An 8,281-nucleotide genomic window follows, 5' to 3' on the forward strand; every position below is an offset into this window, starting at 1 on the left:
TGTTGAACAATGAGTAAATGACCAAGGGTAGTATACTTATAACATTAAGTATGGGTGGGTCACTTTAAAAGAGAAAAAAGCTTTCTTTGATGTCATCACAATTAAAGCATTAAAAACAAATACTACACTTTAGCAAAAGTTTGTATGTCCCTCATATTTCATACTATAGTTTCACATTCACACTCTAGCAGTACCGAGCTACTTCTGCTCCCACTGATACACAAGCTCTTTCTTCTACATGTTTGCACATGCAGTTCCCTTTGCCTGGAATGCCTTCCTCATTCCACCCCCAGAATATGGCTATGTTCTACTCTTCCTTCAGATCTCAAGTTAGAAGTCGCACCTTGAAAATCCATAATAGACATTCCCACCCTTTTAGTTCTTCCAGTGTATTGCACACCACTTTATTCATATCGCTACAAGAAGACTTAGGTGACATAAGGAAACAACATTAATTATGTTTGTTCCTCTTTCCTTTATGATTGTGACCTCCTTGAAAAAAGTAACTGTCTCTTTCCCCACTGTTTTCTTTCCACATAACACAGAGCCTGACACTGGGTAGGCACGTCCTTGACAAATGTTTCTTGATTAACTCAGCAAATTACAATATTTGTCCATTCAGTATATGCCAATTTCCTTTCTTTTGTTTCAATCCTAATATTGCATATTGCCTCTGCCAAGCTGACCTATGAAAGCAAAATGTTAACATTTTGTGGCAGGGAATTTTTACCTTGAGAGCCAGTGCATAGGTACTAACTTCTTGTTAGAAAGGTCACTGCCCTGTTTCTCTTAAGCTTACAGTTGACATTTTGGGAAATTTCTCCAGGGCATGAAGAGGCCTCATAAAGATATTTATTATGGCATTGTTTATAATAGGAATTGTTTGGATAGCCAAATAAATTGTGTTATATATCCAAACTATGAAATACTATGCAACAACTAGGAAGAATGAGGTAGATCCAAGTCTAATAAAATAAATTAATATCCTACTGTTGAATTAAAAAAAAAGCAAGTAGCTACAAGATACTTTCAATACAATATCATATATCTTAAGCAAACTGCAGTATATTTTCTATTTCTATTATTTATAATAGAGGCATATAAATATACAGAAAATTGTGAGAACTCAAACTGAAATCAGTGGTTACATCTATAAAGGTAGAAAGAGGAGCAGAAATAAAGCTGACGTTCAAATAAACTTTATTTGAAATGTTTCACTTTTATCTGTACCATTTTCTTTTTTTTTTTTCAAAGAAAGTCGAAAGTTGAAAACCATGAGAATTAATCTTAAACATACTGAATCTTGATACATTTGAAAGGCAAAAAAATACATACTCTATGGGGGTGCCTGGGTGGCTCAGTCAGTTAAGTGTCTGAGGCTCAGGTCATGATCTCGCCATTCCTGAGTTTGAGCCACACGTCAGGCTCTGTGCTGACAGCTCAGAGCCTGGAGCCTGCTTCAGATTCTGTGTCTCCCTCTCTCTCTGCCCCTCCCTCACTGACTCTCTCTCTCACTCTCTCTCAAAAATAAACATTAAAAAAACATTCTATGAACAATTACCTAAAATTAAATTACCCACGTAATACATTATAAAAGGTAGAATGCCAAAAACTAAAAGTTGACCTGAAATAAATACCCCTAAATCAAATTTTTTTCATAATAAATAAAGAGAAGGTACTATCTTCTATTATGGCCATGTATGGATGAAAAATAAGAGGAAATAATAGTTACTTCACATGTCAGAAATATGAAAAGAACCATAGGTTTGAAACCTGTTGACATGAGGGCTGTCCCAACCCTGGCTTCACCACGTCATGACCATGAGATATGATGAGTCATAACCTCCAGGGAATCTTACACCCTAATCTATAAAATGAAGGTGGGTACCAACCTAGTGACTCTCAAACTTCTTGGTGCTTTGGAGGGAATATCACAAAACATTATTATACTGAAGAATATGCTATCATTGCTGCCTGATGAATTACAGTGTAGAAAAATGGCAATATACAGCATATTTATGTTTTAAAGCTTCCCCTCTCTAGACTTTGATATGAATAGGGAAAGAATGTGTTTTAGTCACTTTTATATTTATAGCACCTTTCATGATATATGGCATATGAATGGGAAAAAAAACGGAAAAGAGTTTTAAGTGGTTAATTCTGTTTGTTAAACTTAACCCCACCCCCACCCCATACCTTGTAGGCAATAAAACCATTATTTTATTATAGAAAATCCACAGTTGGTTCAACTCCTAGAACACAATTAAGAACTGTGTTATGGTAATCTTTAAGGATCATTTTGCTCTAAAATAATGTTTATACAACTTTTATTAACTGTCTTTGAAAAGCCCCTCTATCAAACCTCCTGAGGAAAATAGTCTCTCACCCAGATGAATGATGGTGGAAAAAGAATCATTTCTCTAAACATTTAATATCCTTTTCAATCAGCACCCTGCATTCTTCGGAATAGTTCTCATTCACTTGTATAATTTCCTCTTTCCTTGAACCAGTATTATGGGTTACTCTCATTAAGTAGACTTAGATTTCTACTTGGTATACCATGGACTCTGGAACCAATCTGCTAAGATGCGACTTCTAGGTCTACTGGATATAAGCTCTGTGACCTCGGGCAAGGCACTTAACATTTCTGTGCCTCAGTTTCTTTATCTCTAAAATTGGCATAAAAATACAGACCTCAAACACTTGATATAAAGCTTAAATCAATTAAAATATGTAAAATGCTTAGAACATTGTTTGGCCCATAATACTATGCAAATATTCTGTGAATGAAAAAACAAATTCCCTACCCTAATCTTTTTACCAGATTGCATAACTATTCAGTTTTAACAAAGTTGGCCAAGACTGCGTCAATAATATCCAGAAAAATGTCTTCGGTTTCCTAAGGAAAGCCTTAGGAAGAAGAATAAAAACATGTAAAGAACACAGAGATATTAGTGATGTGTCTGCGGAGAAATAAAAACCAAGGCTTCCCTAGGTGGATGATTAGCCACTCATATCTGCAAATGATTCTGTCAATTTGGAAGGCACCTGGTAGATTACCTGACACATAGTAAACACTCATTAAATTTTTGTTTAATTAATTAACCAATTATTAAGTTAACTAGAAAATGAAATAATTGTCTGACTATAAGCAAAGTCACCTGACATATCTAGGTTTCTGTTTCCTTAACTGTAAAATAAGGAAACTTACCTAAATAAACATTTCCTTCATTATGTTCAACTAAAATCTGGTTTACCTGAGTTGTTAATCAGTGCCCTTGAAAAGAAAGTCATGGGTGAATAACTTTTGAACAAGGTACATGCTATTTCTCTCTCTTGAATTCACAAACACATTGCTATAGTAGACACTTTGACATGTTTTACTGTAAGGAAATGTTATTTCTCCCACTATTGCCCAAACTTAATTGACCATGGTTCCTATCCTATTAGGACCACCCAGAATTAGTGCTATTCTGAACAAAAATGGGAAACATTGCTACTCGTTGTTTGATTTGAAGACCAGTGCAAATTATTTACAGTGTAGGACAAAATAAGCATAAAAATTGAGAGTAGGCATTTAAAAACTTTTACAGCAATTTGACAGAATAATTTGTCTGTTGAGCCTAATAATAAAAATTAGGTCTTATATCTTCTTTCTCCCTTCATTGCTTTTTCTTCTTAGTTCTTTTTTTATCCAATTTTACTTAGTCTACTATGCACTAGAAATTTAAAAAGAAAGGAAAAAATGGTCTCTTTGCCACAGAGTTTGGGAAGTACTGCATTAGATGAACACCTACATCATTGCCAAATATTCGATGTTACAGATTTTCTCACTGACTCCATGCGGGAGTCCTTTAAGATGAAAATTCCTTGGTTCTACCCCAAACATTTATCAGAATCTGTGTAGTTATAGGGGATCAACATCTCCACAGGCCCCTAGGTAATTCTTTTTTTTTTAATTAATTTATTTTAGTGTTTATTTTTGAGACAGAGAGTGAGAGAGAGAGACAGAAAATGAGTGGTGGAGGAGCAGAGAGAGAGGGAGACACAGAATCTGAAGCAGGCTCCAGGCTCTGAGCTGTCAGCACAGAGCCCAATGCGGGGCTTGAACTCAGGAACCCACAAGATCATGACCTGAGCCAACGTAGGACGCTTAACCAACTGAGCCACCCAGGCACCCCAGTCCTTAGGTAATTCTGACCATACTTTAAGAAACAATGCCTTACACTGTGAGGAACCTGATGAAAAATTCTATTTTATTTGTTTCAGCAGTGATAAACCCACAGAAAATCAGTATGCATATAGAATAAATAAATAAGGAAACTCAGATAGCATAATACAAGTTTGTCATTATATGGGACTTCTGAATCCTATGTCTATTGATAGAATGGAGTTATCCCAAACTGGAAACAAACTACTAGCTTAAAAAGACAAAATCCTTCTCATCACTTGGCAGGAAAATTAAAAAAAAAAAAAATTGTAAATCTCCAAATACTCCACCATTCACCTCTTGTCTCATTTCTTTGTGAAGTGGGTGGAGAGCATGATCCTTGCAGAAATGCCAATTTTTTTTTCATATCCATACATAGCACCAAAACTGAAGTAAGTTGATTTGATAAGCAGCTCTCTAGAATTCAATTTAAGATGAAAACACATTGGCCCATGTCTTAACTCACACTATGTTCATGATGTGGAAACAATTTAAACCCTTTGTTTAAAAATATGTTCAACTAGTCTTTGTTCAATAAGGCATCGATCTGATTAATTTCATTTTGGTATTTATGTACCATATCTTCATATTCATAGAATATGAATACTTAACATATAGAATGTTAAGTATTTAAAGTACGATTGGACATTTTTTCAAATATTTCATAATTTTTAATTTTTAATAAAGCAAAGAATGTGCACATTTGATTCCTGCCTTAGGGTATTATATGTCTATTTCTTGAGATGAACTTAAACCCTGGCCCTCAACAGTGGTTCTCCACCGAACTACATCTTGGGATCACTTAAGGTATTAAAAAATCTAATACCTGGGCCCTATACCTAGAGTTTCTGATTAAATTCATCCTGGTAGTCGCTGGAAAATTAGAATTTTTTAAGGCTACTCAAATGATTCTAATGTATGACACAAGGGTTGAGAACCAGAAAAAATGAGCAGGCGAAATTACTATCAGAAAACACGTATCAATTATGAGACATCTCACGCTCAGGCAATTGCAAGGATTTGGACTGATGTGGAGAAAGGATAGCTGTGAACCCACTGTGAAGGGTTTCTTTCACTCACGAAGGATTAAGAAGAGAGATGATGTTCAGTCTTGAGAGAGAAACAAACCACCTTCTCCACCCTCCTCAAGCTTTCCCTTCTGCAAACACTTAACCACCATTCTCTCCTCCTCAGATTAAGGTTGTTCCCAAACAATAAAGAAACAGTAAGAGACAGCGAAAAAGAGACCACAGAGAGGAGAAAGAGAATGCCTTCATTAAGCTGCCCCCTCCAAAAAAAACACCCAAAACACTCCAAAAAAAACTAAATAAAAAAATCACCACTTATCTGCTCTTCTAGCCTTAGTGTTTAATTTCCTGAACCACGAGGGGTCTGAAGACATGAATTTCTTTTCTCAGGGTTAGACCCTTTTACCTCTAGATACAGCAGGAAGTCCTGAAGGGAGGGAAGGAGAAGAGTAGGGGAGGAGGATAAAAAATGTAGAACTTTATTATTTTTGTGGCAAGAAGGCTTGAAAGAAAACTTCACAGTTAACCAAATGATATCCTGTGACTTTCTCCTGTACGTCTAGAGGTCACATCCCCAGCTCCAATCTCCTTTCATTCTGTGATGTCATTTCATTTAAAAGGATGTTTTCCACCTCAAGTCTTTGTTCCTGGTAGTAGAGGTAGGCCTGAAATGCCTCAAAATCTCAAAAACAATGACAAAAAACAAACCAATAAACCTTGTTTAATATGTGGAAAAACATCTGTTTTGATTAAGAGTATCTTATATCATAATCAAATACAGTTACAGCTGAAGGGCAATTTGTTCTCTTGGGTATCATTTCGTTGAGTCCAAGAAAATAACTCGTTTGATCTAACCCACCTCCAAATTTACTTTGATTTGCAAATTCAGTGTACTTTGTGTAAACAAATACTGACAATGAATTAGCAATACCATGTGACCTCTCCTTTCACTGTACATACACAGAGTTTCATGCGGAGAATATGTGTGTCTCCTTCATACATTTTATTTCAGATCTTAATGAGTAACCTTGAGCCTTAATAACTTTTAGTTATGTCAAGCATCCTTATTGTGATTTGACAGTTTCCTCAACTGCATAAAACCTTCCTCATTAAGTGAGAAAGTAAAGGGTACCCTGTGAAGTGATATTCTGTCCCAACAGGAACACATTTCTATCTTTTACGCTTTCTACTGGTAACTAATTTCCTAAAAGACTACAAGGCAAAATGTGAGGCATGATAATTTGCTGCGAGTATTACTCAACCTTGCCATTTAGATACATTATGCTACCTATGGAATTTACTCTCAGGGAAATTATTGTTCTGTTTCAATCAATTTCCTCATTTCTCACTATCACCAAACAATATTCTTCTTAAATTGATTTTTATTTAGTATTCACTCAACAAACATTAACTGTGAACTACCACATGACAAACATCATCTTACATGCCAGAGAATAATCCAGACTCGTGGTCTCAACCCTCAAAGAATTCACAGCCCACTTGGGGAGAAGAAATAAAAACAATGATTACAAACACTGAGATAGACAAAGATAACTGATAGGCAACCACAGGCTTTCCTCCGTCAGAATGAAGGGTAAGGGTGGGGACCTAATATATTTTGGCTGGAAGGAGAAGGCAAAAGTATAGTCAAGTAAGACTTTCCAAGGAGAATGGAATCTGAATAAAAGTTATTTAGGTAAAGAATAGGCATGAATTGTGTGGAGTTCTCAGCAGAGGAAATCCAGTAGAGTCCAATCTTTGATTAGTGTCAAACTATATAAAGAAAATTTGCTTGCAGTAGAAATTACCCATATAAATTCCAAACCTTTCCCATAAAGAGCAGCATACATTTTTTTTCATTTATACTACCCTATATAATAATTTTAGGACATTTAAGTTTGAGACCCACTGAACCAGAATAAAGAAAATAACAAAAGGAAAATCGACATGAGCTACCTCGTGATTCAAACCATTCTGCTTTTTAGATAACTATTATGTCAAATCCCTGGTGATGAATGCAGGACAGGAGGGCAAAATCTGAATTATTTCTGGCTAACTGAAGGGTTTTCCACTCATTTTGATATTACGACTCACTTACCTTAACCTATGTTAAAATGTTTGTCATTGGGGTGCCTGGGTGGCTCAGTCGCTTAAGCATCTGACTTCAGCCCAGGTCACGATCTCACGGTCCGTGAGTTCAAGCCCCGCGTCGGGCTCTGGGCTGACGGCTCAGAGCCTGGAGCCTGCTTCCGATTCTGTGTCTCCCTCTCTCTCTGACCCTCCCCCATTCATGCTCTGTCTCTGTCTCAAAAGTAAATAAATGTTAAAAAAAAAAAATGTTTGTCATTATATGTACACAATACTGTATACAAAATCACTGAGCTCTGGCCTGGCTAACAGTAATAAATGTTTCCTATATTTGAATCTAAGTCTTGATTGGCCAGGCTCATATACCTAGCCATCAACTTCTTATTCCAAGTTGATATTTCATTGAGTGGTATCATCAAGTAGCCATTTCTGCCATGATCTGGGGACTTAATCTCCTGAGCAATGTATGTTCTAAACCCAGGGTGTGAGATTCTGACATAGTGCAGCTCTGATGGGGGCTCATAAGAGAAGAGAAGCATCCCAGCACTATCATGTGGAGAATTTCAAGCATCCCCATTAAGATGGGTGTATGGTGCATCTGGAGAGTGGCAGCACCCCAGGTGTCATGCTAAGGAATGAGAATTTATACTGAGCTTTTGGGTGATTTTAAGCAAGGGAGTAACATGAACATACTTTGTTCATGTAGAATTAATTAAAGCACTGTTCATATCAGGGAGGAAAGTGAGGGTCCTATGAGAATAATCCTGGTAAGAAATTAGAAGGGACTGAACCAAATCAGAATCAGGAGGAATAGAGCAAAGAGAATAGAACAGAGATACTTAGGAGACAGAAAAACTAGGCTTGACTTTTTACTGGAAGGGAAGGTTTGGCGTATGGAGTGATGAATTCCGTTTTAGCCATTCTGATTTTGCTTTCTGTGAGCTATTCAAATGAA

This window comes from Panthera tigris, chromosome C2 (genome assembly GCF_018350195.1).
Source record: "Panthera tigris isolate Pti1 chromosome C2, P.tigris_Pti1_mat1.1, whole genome shotgun sequence".
NCBI lineage: Eukaryota > Metazoa > Chordata > Mammalia > Carnivora > Felidae > Panthera > Panthera tigris.